Consider the following 20,487-nt stretch of genomic DNA (forward strand, 5'->3'; position numbering starts at 1 on the left):
GGGCCTGGTGGTGCATGCCTATAATCCCAGCTACTCAGGAGGTTGAGGCAGGAGAATTGCTTGAACCCGGGAGGCGGAGGTTGCAGTGAGCCGAGATCATGCCACTGCACTCCAGCCTGGATGACAGAGCAAGACTCTGTCTCAAAAAAAAAGAAAATACAAAAATTGGCCAGGTGTGGTGGTGCACGCCAGTAATACCAGCTATTTGGGAGGCTGAGGCAGGAGAATCACTTGAACCCAGGAGGCAGAGGTTGCAGTGAGCCTAGAATGCACCACTGCACTCCAGCTTGGGCAACAGAGCAAGTCTTCATAAAAAAAAAAAAAAAAAAAAAAAAATTTTCCCAGAGGCAACATCAATGGCCAAACTATCATTTTGTCCCATACCATTGCTGGGGTGGTGTGGTTATCTGCCCTGGGTCCATCCTATCCCTTGGTGGGGACTCACAGCCAACAGATTTAGAGCCAAAAGACTTACAGCCAATTTAAATATTCTAGGCCAGATGGGAATGGAAGTGGAGCAGGCATTTATCAAACCTTAAAATTTTGTAATGTAAGCGTCAAGAAACAAAAGTCAAAAGGCAAGGTTACAAAATTGACTTAGCTGTAAATTCTACGCATTAAGCTAGAATATCCTCACTTGGCCACTTGAGAAGTGCCTTTCTCAAACATTTTATATTTTATGAAAAAGTCAACAAGAAAAACGCAGCTCTGTAAAATATTCTTTAAATTTTATTCTGAGCCAAATATGAGCGACCATGGCCCAAGGCACAGTCTCAAGAGGTCCTGAGAACATGTGCCCAAGGTGATTGGTTTACAACTTGGTTTTATATATTTTAGGGAGACCTAAGACATTAGTTAATACATGTTTTAGTTATAGACTTGTAGCAATTAGCTTGCAAAACATAAGTATTTTGTTAAAACTTTTTAAGCTACAGAATTTAGAGACTTCTGTTGTGTCACAATGCTTTTGGCAGTCTTTTTAATAGTTTATCCTAAGGTGTTTGATTTTAAAAACTTTATATAACAATCTGCATAAATCTCATAACTGGGAGCACTATACCCAGGCGGTTTTGTTACCAGGTATGTTCATATCCTCTTTGCAATTTTCTTTTAATTCTACGAGAAAGAAGAAATTATGGTTGGGATGGATGAAAAGGGACCACATACTGGTCCAGGAGGTAAAGTATCTTATTTTGCCAACTATTTGGGCATCTGTGTGCCCATTTTTGATTTGGAAGATCTAAATTAATTTTGTTGCTCGAAAATCAACCTTACACACTTACCTCTTCCAAGATAGTGCCTGAGCCTAGGGTGCTTATATAGTTTTAGCAGTGGAGCATTAGCATTGAAAATAGATTGGGCCAGTGGGATTCTAAATAGTTTTAAATTTCAGCGATATTAAGCAGAGACAGAGCGAAAAAGTAACCTTTGTTTTTTTACCCAATTTTGCAAGCTATGTATCAAGTTAGTAATGTTTAAACAAAAGGGACTTAAGCCCTGCCTAGCTCTGACAATGGCAGGAAAAGAAAACTCATAGGTAACTAAACATTTATCTAGTAAGGCATAGAACAAATTATATTTAGATAGAGGAAACATTATTCAATGATTATTTATGCCTTTGTATATAGGCCTGGTCCAGTGTCACATGAAAGCAGTTCATTTTGACTGTCATCTTCTCCAAGGTCTGAAGATGGAACTTTGGTCAACTTGAATTTGATGCCAGATATCAACGTTGACTCTTAAGATTCAGTAGGCATCAGGGTTCCCTTTCGGAAGAGATACATGTACCCAGGAGTCAAAGCCCTGCAACTTAACAGCACAAGGGTTAGTTAATAACATTTCATACAGACCTTTTTTAAGTGGGGTTAGAGGGAGTCTCTCAACTGATGTCTAATTGTTAGGCTGGCGGTGGTGATACTGGAGTTTATGACTTGTTGGCAGCTGTGGAAAGATTCTATATCCTTAGGGTGATTAATTTGTATAGTTTTAATAAGCCTCCAGCAGTAAGTCCAAGTCAGAGACTTAATTTGGGATTTGATTTTGAGGATATTTGTCAAAAACGTTAAAAGTCTCAAAATATTTTATTAAAACAGAACCATATAACATTATAAAATAATAGTTAATCATTTAACAAGAGTCATAATCAAAAGACTTCAACAACAATATAGGAAGTTACACAAATATAAAAACATTAACCCTTTCTAAGTTTAGTTAAGTATTTTTTAAAAACCTAATTAAAAAAACACAGGAATTATTTCGATAAAATGTAAAATCGCTGTTCCTTAGGCTAATCACCAAAAAAGTAAAACAACAACAACATAAAAGACCTATGGTAGCAATTATTTTTTCCTTATGGGAAGCTTATTTGAATAACCTGAAAGTTAAACCTGCATCCCAGGCCTTCTCAAAGAGAGAAAGGCTAAAAACATCAGGGTACAGCAGAATTTGAACTTCTAAGATATCAATCTCAAAAATTTCAAGTTTGAAAATGGTTACATAATTAAAAATTTAAAACTTCTTGCAATTTCATTAACTCAATATTTTAAGAAAATATATTCTAACCAAGACTTTAGTTTTATATTAGTGTACTTTTAGTATCAAAGCACAATTTCTAGAAGGATGATTATAAATAATTTCCAGTATAGCCAACTTAATCACATACAAAATTTCTTTTATAAATTCTGTTTTTTATGAACCCTATTATGAATCACACATACTATTTATGACATGCTTGAACTTTATGTTTTATTCTAGGACAAAAATTTATCATACAAGATTCTTTTTCACACAAAATTATTTTCCTTCTAAACTCTATTACCAAAAGTACTGCTTTTATAGCTATAGCTTTCTTTACATTTCTTTTACTTACTAGCTATCAGCTCATTTTACCTTGTTTCAAAGTAACCTTTGAATTAGACAAAAATTATTTTCCTTTTATTAGGAACACATTTTTATGTCTTATAATTTTTCTTATTTTCATCAGAATACACCTTTCTTTGGCATTTTTTTATATGTAGAATTATATATTCAATTCAATTTTTATTTTTAGTAACCTTAATTTTTTGTGAAGACCTAGAAAATAGGAAATCTTAAATTGTTTGTCACATGAGCATTTTATAGATGAAAACCATTTTATAATTAATTTGTTTGAAAATGTTTTTGTATATATAATCTTTTAAAACAATTGGACATGATCCAGATATTTAATAATTATCTCTTATTCAACTTAACATAACTTTAAGAGTTTAAAATTACAGGACAAGTTTATTTATAAACATTTATTCCATTGCATTTATTTGACTATTTATTTTTAATAGTTTACCTAGAGTACTTATGAAAACTGTGATGTCAGACAAAACTAGTCATCATTTAAAGTTATTTCTCTGTTAACCAGTTTTATAGCCTGTAAATATCAGGTGTTTAACTAAGTATGAAATTTACAGTTAAATAAATGTTGGGGTTTTTTTGTTTTTTGGTTTTTTGCTGATAACTCAGGATTTAGCTGTTTTCATTAGACCAACAATGTAAAATGCCTTATTTATCAAAAAGTACACAAAGATCATAAGTTTGGGGCTGAGTTTATACTTCCATATCCTTTGTGCCAAACTTTAACACCTTATAAAATATCTGCAAGAGATAAACATAAAACCGCTTGACCAGTAAATCTAGACAAAATGTGTGCTGACAATTCAGAAGACATTTTTAAAGTAGGCTTATTTGTTAAAGATTTACTTAAGTCACATGAACTGGAAAAGCATTGGGCTTATTTACTTAATTTATGAGTACTCCTTTACTGTAAAGCCAATTTGGTACTTTGTGGCCACAACACATTAAAAAAATGCATGTACATACACACAAACATACCTAAACACACATACACACACATAGAAATGAAGATCTTATAGCTTTTATTTCAGAACTCTAACCATGAGATAAATACAAACTCACCAGTTTGATAAAACGAAAGAAAAATAAATGGTTGAATGCAAACAGTGGTTTTTATCTCAACCCCAGTAGAAAAATAACAGCAGATTTAAAGCAGGCAGAAAAGAAAATAGAGAAATACACATAAAACTTTAAAAACTCTATAGTCGCAGGTCGACTTTTGACCTCTGAATTTTTCTTGATGTAATTTAGCCGCAAGTTTAAAATGTGCACAAGAATAGACCATAATATGTAACCAACTGGAGTATTAGAAAACCTGGTATGCCTTCAAACTTTTCCATTTACACAAATGCTTGCAAGTAGAGCCATCGTAAAACCAAACAGCATGCCCAAAAGGGGATCGTTATCTTTGTATTTCCTCATTCTTTGATTATTTGTTTCCCTTTTTTTTATTTTCTTTAAGGGAGGAACCAAACTGTAGTCTGCGTTTCAGTGGAGTGGAGCTGAGAAGTTCAGTCTCTCGTTGATTTACACAAGGGACAGTTCAGTTTCTCAAGCAAATGCACAAACAAGCCAAGTGAGATTAATTGGGGAGAAAGAGGCAATGGAAAAGATCCTTCAGAATGCACCTCTGAATCAAAATTAAGATCCTGAACATCAACTTCCTAGGAAAAGAACCAGATCAGAATAAACCAGAGGACTGTCAACCGAGCAAGAGGTTCAGGGCTGAGAAGGACTTACCAGTTTCACTCAAGAAGAAGCTTGGAGTTGGGGGGCTTTCAATAGGCCCCTACTGGTACCTTAGTTCTGGGTTTGGGTGACTCTTTCAGGGTTCTGAGTCTTCTCTGAGGCCCCATATATAGGGTGCCAATTAATGTTGATTTAAAAAGCCAAACTGTAACATATGTAAAGAGGTTTATTCCAAGCCAAATATGAGTGACCACGGCCCAAGACATGGTCTCAAGAGGTCCTGAGAACATGTGCTCAAGTTGGTTGGGGTACAGCTTTCTTTTCTATGTTTTAGAGAGATATAAGACATCAGTCAATACATGTGAGGTATACACTGGTTTGGTCCAGAAGGGCAGGACAACTTAAAGCAGGGGAAAGTGGGTGCTTACAGGTCAAAAGAGGATTCCAAGATTTTCTGATTGGCAATTGCTTGGAAGAGTTAAGTTATTTTCTAAAGACCCAGAATCAATTGAAAAGAATGTCTGGGTTAATATAAGGGGTTGTGGAGACCAAGGTTTTTATTACATAGATGAAGTCTCAAAAGTGGCTAGTCTTAGAGATAATAGATGGCAAATATTTTCTATTTAGACTTTTAAAAGGTGCTAGATTCTCAGTTAATCTCTTCAGGTTTGGGAAGGCCTGGAACAGGAAAGATCTACTTATGTTAATGAGATGCTTTACAGATGCAAATGTTTCCCAATGACTTTGCAGGACCATTTCAAAATAGGGCAAAAAAAAAATACTCTGGGGTAAAATACTTTTATTTCCATTTTTATCATGTGAAGTTATACTAGAGTCAGGTTGGAATCTGGTATCTTATTGCTACAAAGAGTCTATTTTGTTAGTGTTAGTGTTAAGATCTTTTTTTTTTTTCTTTGTTTTTGTTTGTTTGTTTTGAGAGGTGGCCTCACTTTGTCACCCAGGCTGAAATGCAGTGGCACAATCTCAGCTCACTGCAACCTCTGCCTCCCAGGCTCAAGCGATTCTCCTGCCTCAGCCTCCCAAGTAGCTAGGACTAAGGTGTATGCCACCATGCCTGGCTAATTTTTGAATTTTTTGTAGAGACAGGGTTTCACCATGTTGTCCAGGCTGTTCTTGAACTCCTGACTTCAAGAGATACACCCATCTCAGCCTCCCAAAGTGTTGACATTATAGGCATGAGCCACCTCACCGGACCAAGATCTGTTTTAATGTTCATGCTGGTCAGTTATGCCTGGACTTCAAATGGGAGAGGGTATAATGAGGCATGTCTGACCACCTACTTCCTTCCCGTTATGGCCTTAACTAGTTTTTCAGGTTTCTTTGGAATCTCTTTGGCAGAAGTGGGGGATCCATTCAGTCAGTTGGGGGATTAGAATTGCATTTTTTTGTCACGAAACTTGACCTTGAATGATATTTTATGAATATGAACCATTTTCTTTTTTATTATTATTATACTTTAAGTTTTGGGATACATGTGCAGACTGTGCAGGTTTGCTGCTTAGGTATACACATGCCATGGTGATTTGCTGCACACATCAACCTGCCATCTACATTAGGTATTTCTTCTATTTTTTGTTGTTGTTGTTGTTGTTGTTGTTAAACAATCATTTTATTGCTTGAGTACACAGACAAATTTATGCGACCAGGGCAGAGGCTATAGATGATTCATATTTCCAATTGGGAGGAAGGACTCGCTTGGTCTTATAATATCGAGCCAAATGGTGAATCTGGCTCTCTATCAGAATCAGACGGAATTTAGCATCCTTATCCTTTCTGTTCCTCTCAAGATGCTTTCGAACAGCAACTGCTTTCTTAATTAAATGGTAGAGATCTTCAGGAAGATCAGGAGCAAGTCCCTTAGACTTAAGAAATCTTAAGATTTTATTGCCTGTCACAAAACGTACTTGTGCAACACCATGTGAATCTCTCAGGATCACACCGATTTGTGAAGGAGTCAGGCCCTTCTTGGCCAGTTTGTAAATCTGCTCCTTCACGTCGTCAGATGACAACTTCAACCACGTGGGGACGCTGCGTCGATAGGGCAAAGCCGACTGGGACAGGCCCTTCCCGGGAGCATGCATGCGACCCATGATGGCAGCGGTCAGGCAGCGAAAAGAGGTATTTCTTCTAATGCTATCGGGATAGCCCCTAGCCCCCAACCCCTGACAGGCCCCGATGTGTGATGTTCCCCGCCCCGTGTCCATGTGTTCTCATTGTTCAACTCCCACTTATGAGTGATAACATGTGGTGTTTGGTTTTCTGTTCCTGTGTTAGTTTGCTGAGAATGATAGTTTCCAGCTTCATCCATGTCCCTGCAAAAGACATGAATTCATCCTTTTTTGTGGCTGCATTGTATTCCATGGTATATATGTGCCACATTTTCTTTATCCAGTCTATCATTGATGGGCATTTGGGTTGGTTCCAAGTCTTTGCTATTGTGAACATTGCTGCAATAAACATATGTATATGTGTGCATGTGTCTTTATAGTAGAATGATTGATCATCCTTTGGGTATATATCCAGTAATGGGATTGCTGGGTCAAATGGAAATTCGGGTTATAGATCCCTGAGGAATAAACACACTCTTCCACAATGGTTGAACTAACTTACACTCCCACCAACAGTGTAAAAGCATTCCTATTTCTCCACAACCTCTCCAGCATCTGTTGTTTCCTGACTTTTTAATGATCGCCAAATACCTTTTTAATGATTGCCCCAAATACCTAATCCCGATGGTAATGGTATTAAGAGGTAAGGCCTATGGGAGGTGATTTGGTCATGAGGATCTGCCCTCATGAATGGGATTAGTATCCTTAAAAAGTGGCCTGAGGGAGCTCTTTTACTTCTACTACCATATGAAGACATAGCTAGAAGGTGCCAACTTTGAAGCAGAGACTGAGCCCTCATTGTACACCACATCTTCTGCCACCTTAATGTTCGAAATCCCTGACTCCAGGATTCTCAGTAAATTATGTTTTTAAAAATTACCCAGCCCAAGATACTTTGTTATAGCACCCTGAAAGAATCAAGGTAGAAATTGATAGCAGGAAGTGGGGTGCTGCTCTAACAAATACCTACAAATGTGGATGCAGCTTGGGAACTGGGTAATGGGTAGAGGCTGTAAGAATGCAAAGGATCAGGCTAGAAAAAGCCTACGTTTCTGTGAGCAGAGTGTTAAGAGTGATCTGGTTATGCCTCAGAAGAGGAGAGCTGTAAATAATGCCTTAATCTTCTTAGAGATTTCCTAAGAGATCATGAACAGAATTTTGGTAGAAATCTGGATGGTAAAGGCCATTCTGATGAAGTCTCAGGTGAAAATGAGAAATGTTATCAGAAACTGGAGGAAAAGTCATCCCTCTTATAAAGTGGCAAATAACCTGGCTGAACTGTGTATATATCCTAGGGCTTTGTAGAAGGTAGAACTTGTGAGCAAAAAGTTGGTGAAATAAATATCTAAGCAAAGTCTTGAGGGTGTAGTATGGCCTCTCTTGAACGCTTGTAGTAAAATACAAGAAGATAGAAACAAATTTAAAAGAATTTATAATCAAAAGGGAAGCAGAATGTAAAGATCTGGTAAATTCTCAGTGTGGCTATGTTGTAAAGAATTAATGAAAAAGCATATTCAGAGGAGAATACTAAAGGTATGACCAAACCACCATTTGAGAAGATTAGTAGGGATAGAAGGAAGCCAGATGCTATTCTGCATGACAGTAAGAGAATGACCCTAAAGGCATTTTAGAGACCATCCAGTCTGCCACTCACATCACAGGCTCAGAATACCAAACCTGGGGCATAAAATGAGGTCAAAAGAGGGACCATGGGCACCCAAGGAACCTCAATGTTTGCTGCCCTGAACTACCTCAAGTCTCCACTCCCTGCATTCTGGCACAGCATTTTTCAGCTTCCTCTCTCATCAGATGTGTCTCAAGTGGGCCCAGATGTGGTTCAGGCCACCACTCTAAAGTGCACAGGCAGTAAAAATCTTGGCAGCATCAACACAGTGCCATCTCTATAGGAGCACAGAGCAAATGAGCTGTAGGGACATGGCTACCTCCACCTATATTACTAAGAGTACCCCAGAGAGCTGCAGGGCATGAACAAAGATGTCCCACAGAGACAGGACTACAATAAAGAGCCACCCTTAGGCCAGGCGCGGTGGCTTACGCCTGTAATCCCAGCACTTTGGGAGGCCGAGACGGGCGGATCATGAGTTCAGGAGATCGAGACCATCCTGGCCAACACGGTGAAGCCCCGTCTACTAACAATACAAAAAATTAGCTAGGGGTGGTGGCGGGCGCCTGTAGTCCCAGCTACTGAGGAGGCTGAGGCAGGAGAATGGCCTGAACCTTGGAGGTGGAGCTTGCAGTGAGCCGAGATTGCGCCACTGCACTCCAGCCTGGACGAAAGAGCGAGACTCCGTCTCAAAAAAAAATGGGCCACCATTGGGGCAATGCCTATTAAAGCCATGGAGGAACCACCATAAAGGCAAAGTCTGGTAAAACCATGAGGGCATGGCCATCCCAGAGACCCCAGAATGGTAGAGCCACCAGTGTGCAACTCTAGCCTAGGAGAGCCACAAACACAAGACTCCAACACATGAGCACTGTGGCATGGGCTATGCACGGAAAAGTCATTGGGGGCCCAATCTTCATCCAAGTGTGTCTGAAAGGCACGACACTGAGTCAAAGAAGATTCTTCTCCAGGTTTAAGGTTTAATATTGCTTGTACTCTTGGGTTTTGGACTTGCTTGAAACATACTACCCCTTTTTCTTTCTTCTCTCTCCCTTATGGAATGGGAATTTCTAACTTATGCCTGTCCCACCACGGTGTTTTGGAAACACAAAACTCGTTTAACTTCAAAGGCTCAGAGTAGAAGGTGAATTTGGCTCAGAATGAATGATACCTTGAGTCTCACCCAAATCTAACGTAGATGATATTTAGATGAGACTTTGGACTTTAAACTTTTGAGTTGCTGCAGAAAGAGGTTAAGAATTTGGGGGCTATCAGGATAGAATGAATATATTTTGCATGTGGGAAAGACACAAATTTGGGGGGCCCAAGGGTGGGAAGATATGTTGTAAAAGTCTGTATTCCCAAAAATGTATATGTTGAAACCTAACCCCCAAGGTGATATTATTAAGAGATGTAGCCTTTGGAAGCTGATTAGATAATGGAGGGTCAGTCATACTGAATGGGATTAGTTCCCTAATAAAACAGACCTGAGAGAGCTTGTCACCTCTCCTGCCATGTGAACACATAGCTAGAAGGTACCATTTTTGAAGCAGAGAGTGAGCCTTCAACAATGAATGTGCTGAGGCCTTGATCTTGGACTTCCCAGACACCAGAAATGTGAGCAGTAAGTTTTATTATTTACAAAATATTATAAATTACCTAGCTATGGTATTTTGCTATAGCAGCCTGAATGGACTAAGACAAGGCTGACATATTTTATTGTTAATTTCAAAGAATCTGCTTAAAATTCATTGATTATTGATTTTTGGCTTTCTATTCCAGTGACTTCACTTTCAAAATGTTTGACTCAATTTTTCTCACTTGTTTGGATTATTTGTTTATTAACATTTCGTAAGATTAGCTCTTTTCTGTCTTATTACCTTAATTTTCAAAACTGTTTTATATAACACTTAGTTGAGCTTATGATAATAAATAAATAAGCGTTTTAATAAAGTCATTAATGGATAAAGGCTTTCCTCTGAGAAAAGTATCTGCAGACGTAATAGGATTTGACTTGATGTATTTTGCCTTTAATTATTCTCTGGATATTATGTAAGTTCCTTTCTATTTCCTATTTGAGTAAAAGAGAAGCTTAAACATGTTTAGTTTATTAATTTCAGATTAGATAAGATTTTGGTAACATTTGTTTACTTCCAAATTTATTGAACAGACAAATGATATGGATGGCTAAATCTCTACTACTTTAATATATTAAATGATTTTGTGCCAAATGACTGATAAACCTATTAAAAGTTCTCATTCTCGCCGGGCGCAGTGGCTCACACCTATAATCCCAGCACTTTAGGAGGCCAAGGTAGGCGGATCACTTGAGGTCGAGAGTTCAAGACCAGCCTGGCCAACATGGCAAAACCCCGTCTCTACTAAAAAATGCCAAAATTAGCCAGCGTGGTGGCAGGCACCTGTAATCTCACCTACTTGGGAGGTTGAGGCAGGAGAATCGCTTGAACCTGGGAGGTTGGAGGTTGCAGTGAGCCAAGATCAGGCCACAGCACTCCAGCCTGGGCAACAGAGCAGAGCCAGAAGTCCGTCTCAAAAAACAAAAAATCTCGTTCTCTAATTGTGAGATGTAAGGTGCTTTATTTAATATGTAAATTGTGTTTATTGATTGAATAATTCAGTTCTTTATGTCTTTTACAAGAATCTAAAGACTGATTTATGCATAAATCAAGAGAATCAGAAGTATTAAATTTAATCAGTGCTTATTATGACATGGTCCATTTATATCAGTGCTTTTCTTTTTGAGAGTATTTCCTTATTTTCTGAATCCATTTATAAATAAAAGGTATTTTCTACTAAAAAAAAAACCCATAGTAACACGGATCAATAAATAATAAAGATCAAAGCAGAACTAAACAAAATAGAGATGAAAAACCAACACAAAGGATCAACAAAATGAAAAGTTGGTTCTTTAAAAATATGAACAAAACTGCCAGGTGAGATGGCTCACTCCTGTAATCCCAGCACTTCGGGAGGCCGAGGCGGGTGGATCACTTGAGGTCAGGAGTTCGAGACCAGCCTGGCCAAAACGGTGAAATCCCATCTCTACTAGAAACAGAAAAACTAGCTGGGCATGGCGGTGCACGCCTGTAAACCCAGCTACTAGGGAGACTGAGGCACGATAATCGCTTGAACCCAGGAGGTGGAGGTTGCAGTGAGCCAAGATCACACCACCGCACTCCAGCCTAGGTGAGAGAGATATATATACAGACACACACACACACACACACACACATACATATGTGTGTGTATATATATGAATGTATATTTATATATGTATGTATATATATGAATGTATATTTACATATGTATATGAAACTGATAAACCACCAGCTAGACTAACCAAGAAAAGAACAGACCCAAATAAACAAAATCAGAAATGGTAAAGGAGAGATTACCACTGATACCACAGAAATGCAAGAGATCATCAGAGAGTATTACGAACGACTATACACCAACGAACTGGAAAACCTAGAATATGCAGTCTATATATACACAATGGAATACTTTTCAGCCATTAAAAAAATGAAATCATGTATTTGCAGCAACATGGATGGAACTGAAGATCGTTATGTTAAGTAAAATAAGCCGGACACAGAAAGGAAAATCTAGCTCTCATTCATCTGTAGGAGCTAAAATACCTGTTGGCATGGAGGTGGAGCGTGGAATGACAGACACCAGAGGCAGGGAAGGGTGTATTTGCAGGAGGGCAGTGGGGCTGAAGAGAGTTGGTTAATGAGTAGAAACATACAGTTAGAAAAAATAAGTTCTAAACTTTGATAGAAGAGTAGGGTGACTATAATTAACAACTTTCTGTAGTTTTAAAATAGCTGGAAGAAAGGACTTGAAATGTACCCAATACATAGAAATGATAAATACTTTGTTGATAGGTAACTTAAATATCATGAATTGATCATTACATATTGTATGCATGTAACAAAATTTCACATGTACCCTTAAATATATACAAATATAATGTATCAAAAAATTAAAAATAGGAAATTAAGAAAATAAACTAAAAAGCTTAAAATATGTAAAGAGTAAAAAGCCGTTTAATGGTATTGAAAAGTGCTTCTGTTGCAATCTTAAATGAGATCCACGGCAAGCATACATGACTTTTTTTTTTTTTTAAGTGTCTGTTTTGGAAGGAGAGTATAGAAATGTGTTACTCTCTGTAAGGCAATTTCTGTAATATATGAATTATCCCTAACTACCTCTATTGCTATGCTTAGAAAAGTATTGTGGCAGGCCAATTCTCCCTGACAATCACACAGACAGGCCTGCATGACAGTCACACAGGCAGGCCTGCATAGCACCTCAGTTACACAGACAAATTTCTACAGAGCTGCCTTAATATTGAGCAAATAGTTAAACCAAGGGAAATCTGTGCCCAGACATCAAAGCTAGAAATGAAACATATGGTCAAGGCCGGGTGCGGTGGCTCACGCCTGTAATCCCAGCACTTTGGGAGGCCAAGGCCGGCAGATCACCTGAGGTTGCGAGTTTGAGACCAGCCTGACCAACATGGAGAAACCCTGACTTTACTAAAAATACAAAATTAGCCGGGCATGGTGGCACATGCCTGTAATCCCAGCTACTCAGGAGGCTGAGGCAGGAGAACCGCTTGAATCCAGGAGGCGAAGGTTGCCATGAGCCAGGATCACGCCATGGCACTCCAGCCTGGGCAACAAGAGCGAAACTTCGTCTCAAAAAAACAAAAGAAAAGAAAGAAACACATGGTCAGCAGGAACCTTGCACCGGCTTCTCCCTTACCTGGAGCAAGCCAAAATAATGGAGACAGTCTTACATTCCTAGTGCCAGGACCCATCTCGGGTCAATGGAATCTGAGAGGAGTCAAGGTAACAGAGGCAACTGTTTGAATTCATTAGAAAGTCCAAGGCAGCTCTCCGGACCAAGCTGTAAAGGAGATAAGATAGAAATAATCATTCCAGTACCACAGTAGACAGACTTTGAAGGTACTGGGGCCCTTTTTAATTGGACTTAGCAAGCATTTTTATTTATTTATTTATTTATTTATTTTTGCCTCTGACATTCTAGTTAAAGCAAAATTAGTTACCAATGGACATAGGCGAATGCTATACTGCAGTAGGCACATAACCCCAACCTATATAAGCACTAAGAAAATTGTAACACTTTGAGTTGGTCTGGTGGAATTATCTCCGGCCTTCTTCCTGTATCCAGTTACAGCAATAAATTCCCGTCTTTCCTAGTTTGCCTACTAGGCCTCTAGAAAATGCAGCGGGCCCGGCTTCGTTCCTGTAACTCCCAAACAAGTATTAGTGTAGGACTGAAAATAAACGCAGAATATCTTGAGAGTCTCAAAGGAAAATAGGGTAGCTAGAGAGGCCTTTCTCTAAGTCTTGAACTTCCAGCATTTTATTCTCTCTCTTAAGCTTGGATACTTCGCACTTATCCTTTCAGGTAGAAAATCTGATACTATGGGAAAGTACTGGATATAGAATGTTGAGCAGAACTGCACAGATTGCATATAATGAAAGCAGAACGCCATAGACAAGGTAAGGTGTCAATTTAATTTCTGAAAGAACAATATTCCTGATGAGGGTGGGTGGTTTTAGGTCTCAGTTTGATTTCAGATGGAAAACAAAAGCGAAAGTTGAGTAGTACGACCAGGTTGCCCCCAAACTGGGCAAAACTTAAGGCAGCCATGTTTGCTGGAGTTTTTTCAGACACAAGGGGCGGGAGAAGAGGGAGCTAGGCAGCGCTTCTTGGCGTATCTGGAGCACTACTGCCATCGTGAGGACGGAGTTTCATGAACCCCTACGCCATTACATTGTTCTCGAGAACAGCGTTCTTCTCTCTGCTGCGGAAGGTCTGATCTCCGGGGAGATGGAAGAGGTGTGGGTTCCAGGCTAGGTCTTCTTGCCTTCTCCTCTAAGACCCTAAGAACAGAGCTGGACATTGGCGGTATCTTGGTGTAGAACCTGGAGAGTGAGTGTTTGGAGTGAACCAGCCCCTGCCAGGCGGTCCTGGCACAGGAAGTCGTGGGGCGGGGCCTCGGTTCCTCGTCTGGGCAGGACTGCAGGAACCCACTCAAAGACTAATGCAGGCTCTTGTGGGCATCTGTCTCCTGTTCCTGCCCCTTGAACCAACAGGCAGGAGGTTTTCACATCTTGCTACGGGTCTTTGGGTCTCTTGCGGCATCAGTATCCTCGCACAATGAACAGCGTTCTTCCAGAGGAAGTTTACAGGATTTGCTATTTGAACCTTCACTCTCCAGGTTCTATACCAAGGTACCGCCAATGCTCAGGTCTCTTTTAAAGCCTCAGATGAGACTAAGCAAGGATTCCCAGCATGAAGGCAAAGCCTCTTCCATCTCTTACCAGACCACACCTGCCCCAACAAGTAGTCCTCACTAGAAGTCTGTAATGGCTTAGGGTATCGTTAAACAACATCCTCACGATGGCAGCAGAGCTCCAGATATGTCAAAAAGACTTACCTTGGATTCCTCTACTCCCGCCCTTCTTGTGTGAAAAAACGCCACCCATAGACAAAGGAGCCACCAAACATGGCTGCCTTGCATTTTGCCCTGTTTGGGCCACCTGGTCTTACTGATGCACTTTCGCTTTTGTTTGTTTTCTCTCTCTCTCTCTCTCTCTCTCTCTCTCTCTCTCTCTCTCTTTCTTTCTCTCTCTCTCTCTTTCTTTCTTTTTTTTTTTTTTTTTTTTTCCTGAGACGGAGTCTCCCTCTGTCGCCCAGGCTGGAGTGCAGTGGCGCGATCTCAGCTCACTGCAACCTCGGCCTCTCGGATTCAAGCGATTCGCCTGCCTCAACCTCCAAAGCAGCTGGGATTACAGGCACCGCACTCAAGTCGAGCTAATTTTTTTATTTTTAGTAGAGACGAGGTTTCACCATGTTGGCCAGGTTGAACAAGAACTCCTGACCTCAGGTGATCCGCCCGCTGCGGCCTCCCAAAGTGCTGTGATTACAGACATGAGCCACCCCGCCTGGCCTTGCTTTTGTAGAGACAGAGCTTCACCATGTTACCCAGGCTGGTCTCGAACTCCTGAGCCCAAGCAATCCACCTGCCTCAGCCTCCCAAACTGCTAGGATGATAGGCATGAGCCACCGGGCCTGGCCAAATCTTTAAGACACTCCTGAATGCCAATAGCATCTATATCTACAGACCATCACTCAACTCAACTATAACCAGCTGGAGGAAGAGCTAGGTATAGTCAAGGATGTCACAAAAGCCAGGTTCCTTATCCTGGAATGCCTGCCTGAATCCTCAGAGGCCAGGAGAAGTCCTACCTGAAGAAGCTCTTGACTGGAAGGTCACACTACAGTACCAGACTAACATTACATCCTTTTTTAAAAGATTCAGATACTGAGATAATAAACAGTGAAAAAGAATGTCATGGGGAACAAGTCACCCATACAATTTTAGCCGCCCTTGTTGATTTTTCAATTATGAGTCATGGAGTATCTGGAAGTCTCCACACCTAGGAGTGGATATCTTTATGAAGAACTAGCTTTGAAGCTGGTATACAGAACACTCACTAGGATGAGATAAATACTGGTTTGCTCAGGACTAAACAATGCCATCCTTCTCAGAGAATGTCCAACGGAAAAAAGCCACCTATCTGCCCTCCTTGAGAGAACTGAGATAACCATCAGTGTCCTATTATGAGAAAAGACTTTTCCATGAACGTATAAAGTCACAGATAATCCTGGCTTGTGGGCTTAGATAATTGCTTAGGCTTTCCATTACATTCTTATTTCCTCGATGCAGCTGGCTCAGTCCTGGTCCCTCACTCACCAGATACTTCACTAAGACTTTGCGTTTGTCCATTGCTTCTGCCAGACCTCAGAGACAAGGGTAGGAATGCCAGCTTGTGCCTTGGGCCTGTTCAGCCTCCACTGGCTATTCCTTCCGCGACTGCCGGGGTTTACGTGGAGGAAATGCTCACAGTTTCAGATGCTATGAAACTATTTCCGCACGATGGCAGTATTGCCCGAAAAAAGCCAAGTAACTCTAGGCGCTCCTCTCCTGCCCATCACGTTTGAAAAAAATGCCATGAAGGGACAAAGATACCAGAAATTAAAACTATTTAACATTTTGCTTGATTTGCATAAACGTATTCCAGTCAGCATTTTGCTTTTGGCTTCCATTGGATTTTTTTTTTTTTTTTTTAAGACGGTGTTTCTCTCTTGTTGCCCAGGCTGAAGTGCAGTGGTGCAGTCTTGGCTCACAGAAACCTCTGCCTCCCGGGTTCAAGTAATTCTCCTGCCTCAGCCTCCCAAGTAGATGGGATTACAGGGACGCACCACCATGCCCAGCTAGTTTTTGTATTTTTAGCAGAGACGGGTGTCACCATGTTGACAAGGATGGTCAGGAACTCCTAACCTCAGATGAGCCACCCACCTCGTAATCCGACCACGTCTGGCCCCATTGGATATTAAACTGAGATCTAATCCACTCACCCTAATCAAACATCTCCTCTTTTCAAGAACTCAGTAATGGCCAGCCGAGATCGCTCCATTGCACTCCAGCCTGGGTGACAGAACGAGAATCGGTCTCAAAAAAAAAAGAAAGAAAGAAAAGAAAAGGAAAAGAACTCAGTACCCGCACAACCAAGTCTTCCCCTTTCTGCTTTTTCACTCAGCATCATATCTGAAGTGTTTTATTATGATATCAAAATGTCTTGTAGTAACAGGGACAGACTTCAGGGATCCATGCCTACGGAAACAAACAAACAAACAAAAAAAGCAGCAACAAATGTTTACCTCTAAGGTCTTGGAGAAGAGCAAATCTAAGCACCAGGCCATGTGGTTCTTGTCCTGAATCTACCCAGGTTCCCTGGGAGTTCTACTCTATGTTCTGACCTAGGCATTAGGTCTTACATGTTGAGGGGAAGGCTGCTATTGCTACTTAGTAGAGCTCTAAGATAAGGGTCCAGACAGCTCTTAAGCTTGACTGACACACACAACCCTTCTTGAATGTACACAAATACAGGAATGACTATAAATGCTAATCAGATGGATCACAGGATTTTGCCTCATGGTTTCATTATTTAATAATTGGTACAGAAATATTTTCCAGTGTCATGAAATGGCAATGGCTTACAACCATATCCTATGACTTTGCTGTGTATGTGTCTTACCGTTTTTCCATTAGGATTCAATCCTATATTTTCTCATTAGTAGAAAAGATGTGGAATTTGCAAAGAAGTAAAAAGAAACTATGTGCTGATCAAAAGAAAAGCAATGTCATAAAACTGTGTATTAAACACTGATAACTTTTTCCATATTTTGTCCCACTTTCAATACATAGATAAAAGTTCTACATATATATGCGAACACCACAGTAAATTTACATTTAAATTGGATTTAGCTATACATCATGTTTTAGAGTGAAAATTTTCACATGTGATTCTTGAACAGTTTTTGACATTGTTATAAAAAATTTGCAATATCTGGATTTTAAACGATAAAATATTTGCAAAGTATTACTTGATTGGATGAGTTGTTAAGAAATAAGCTCTCAGCCAGTTGCAGTAACTCACGCCTGTAATCCTAGCACTTTGAGAGACCGAGATGGGCGGATTGCCTGAGCTCAGGAGTTCAAGACCAGCCTGGGCAACATGGTGAGATGCTGTCTCTACTAAAATACAAAAAAAAAAAAAAAAACAGCTGGGAGTGGTGCAGGCGCCTGTAATCCCAGCTACGCGGAAGGCTGAGGCACAAGAATTCCTTGAACCCAGAAGGCAGAGGTTGCGGTGAGCCAGGACTGTGCCACTGCACTCCAGCCTCTGCAACAAAATGAAAACCTAAAAATCCACCTATACATACATGAAAACATATATAAATACATATTATATATAACATAAATATATATTATACATACTTATACTTCAGAATTAGTTTTTAATTCTTCTCAAATTTTTATCCCTAATTCTTACCTTAAATTTTATCTTTAAAATCTCAAAAGAAATATAACAAAATTCAATAAATGATAGTTGAGATAGGCATCTCTCACATTCCGTCACCTAGATGTGTAACCTAAGAAAACTTTAAGATGGAAGTATTCACACTACTCACATGCAGCTACGTTTCATTAATGTCTGTCTTAATATAAATATGAATTAATAATATAAATTTGTTGGCCAATACTATCATATTCAAACATGGACTCACTATAACACTGACTATGATTTAAAATATATGGCATTAGGCCGGGTATGATGGCTCACAACTGTAATCCCAGCACTTTGGGAGGCCGAGGTGGGCAGATCACACGAGGTCAGGAGTTCAAGACCAGCCTGGCCAACATGGTGAAACCCTGTCTCTACTAAAAATTCAAAAATTAGCTGGGCGTGGTGGCAGGTGCCTGTAGTCCCAGCTACTTGGGAGGCTGAGGCAGGAGAATCGCTTGATACTGGGAGGCGGAGGTTGCAGTAAGCCGAGATAGCAACACTGCACTCCAGCCCGGGCGACAGCGAGACTGTCTCAAAAAAAATAATAAAAAGTAAAATATATGGCATTGGGTAGGCGTGGTGGCTCACAACTGTAATCCCAGCACTTTGGGAGGCTGAGGCAGGTGGATCATTTGAGCCCAAGAGTTTGAGACCAGCCCAGGCAATGTAGTGAGACCCTGGCTCTACAAAAAATAGCCAGACACAGTGGTGTGTACCTGTAGTTCAAGTTACTTGGAAGTCTGAGTTGAGACGATTACTTCAGCCCAGGGAGGTCGATGGTGCAGTGAGCCACGATCATGCCACTGTATTCCAGTCTGGGTGATAGGGTGAGAGCCTGTCTAAAATATATATATGTCATTTAAAAACTGTGTATACATCGAGACGGATATGATACAGATACACAGTCCCACACACATTTTGCTTTCAAAATAATTCAATGTATACTGTTTGTAATTTTGTACAAAATCTTTAGAACACCTTATAATATCTGCATGAATCCATATCAATATATACTTTTGAGGGCTTGAGTTTTCTTATATTTTACTCTAGAAGAACTTTAAGAAATTATAATTCAAAAAATAGATGGTAGGTCAAACATAGTGAGATGAAGTAATTTAAAATGTCTGGGCCATGTGTTATCATCTGTTGACGATTCACATATAATATGAACTTATAAACTAATGTTCAAATTATCCTGTAGTATGACTATTAAAACAAGTTATCTTCACTTACAAATTGAGTACTTTTCAAATATAATAATTAATTATTCTTGGAAATAATAATAGGTTTTAAAATATTGGCACTTTTTAGAACTGAGTTATGCTAAATTATTTCCTTATTGTACTCTACTGGCTAAGGAACAAAAAGGCCCACCTGGCATTCAGTTCTTATTACAGTTCATGGCTATTCTTATAAAGTTCATAGAAGGCTCTAGAGGGAATGCATGTAAAGTGGCACCAGTGCTCACCTAAGTAACGCCAGAGACGTCTGGAAGTCTAAGTTTGGATCCCACAAGAGGACGCTCTGGAAGATCCTCCAGACCTCAAACTCTCCAAAGAGGATGCCTTCTGCAGAGGTTCTAAGGTCTAGTATTAAGCCCTCCTTGGAATTTTCTCTCAGAGTTGTAATGTTCCTTGGCCCCAAAATTGTTTAGAATCTGAAGTTTACTGTCTAATGGAAAAGCAGGATGGCGTTGCATGTAACTAGGCTTTTGTGCTGCTGTTCTAAGTAGGGGGCCTGGTTAACGTGTGATGCCTTCCTTTGATAGTTTGGCCCCAGCGATCCTTGTTGGAGTCTGGGGAGGTTTAGACTTTAAAAATCAAACTGCCATGGAGACTGCTTTACCCAGAATTTTGGTTCACAGCCTTTATTGGATTATCTGTTGGGGCAAAGTAAAACCGGCAAGCTTATATTGCTATCTCATAGCTAAGGTTGCAAGCTATTGGAGCCTGCAGCTCCCACATGAGGGGAAAAAGAAAAAGTCCTCCCTTACAAAGCGAATTCACAAACTTGGAAGAAGCAATTTACACAAGATGTGCAGATCTCAACAGAAGGACACCGGAAACATAAAAAAGCAAGGAAACGGGATGCCTCCAAAGGAACCCAGTAATTCTCCAGCAACAGATCCCTATCCAAAAGAAATTCAAGAAATGTCAGATAGAGAATTGTGCATACTGATTTTAAC

At 39.9% G+C, this 20,487-nt stretch overlaps 1 long non-coding RNA gene and 1 pseudogene across 3 annotated transcripts in view; both read right to left on the minus strand.

Moving 5' to 3' along the window:
• Positions 1–711: 711 nt before the first annotated feature.
• LOC106995323 (uncharacterized) overlaps positions 712–20,487 on the minus strand; it is a 74,961-nt gene continuing 55,185 nt past the window's right edge. Inside the window, exons 6-9 of one of the 2 annotated variants that reach the window (XR_013413229.1) lie at positions 19,019–19,141; positions 16,810–16,879; positions 13,120–13,263; positions 712–1,809 (exon numbers count right to left, since the gene is read on the minus strand). This is a non-coding gene — a long non-coding RNA (uncharacterized LOC106995323). Of the gene's footprint in view, positions 1,810–13,119; positions 13,264–16,809; positions 16,904–19,018; positions 19,142–20,487 lie in introns of both variants that reach the window. The other variant, XR_003725848.2, reaches the window with a different exon arrangement.
• Positions 5,481–9,042, minus strand: LOC144338843 (small ribosomal subunit protein uS15 pseudogene; annotated as a pseudogene). Its single transcript, XR_013413227.1, has one exon. The product of XR_013413227.1 is annotated as a small ribosomal subunit protein uS15 pseudogene (transcript).

Source organism: Macaca mulatta, chromosome X (genome assembly GCF_049350105.2).
Source record: "Macaca mulatta isolate MMU2019108-1 chromosome X, T2T-MMU8v2.0, whole genome shotgun sequence".
NCBI classification, from domain to species: domain Eukaryota; kingdom Metazoa; phylum Chordata; class Mammalia; order Primates; family Cercopithecidae; genus Macaca; species Macaca mulatta.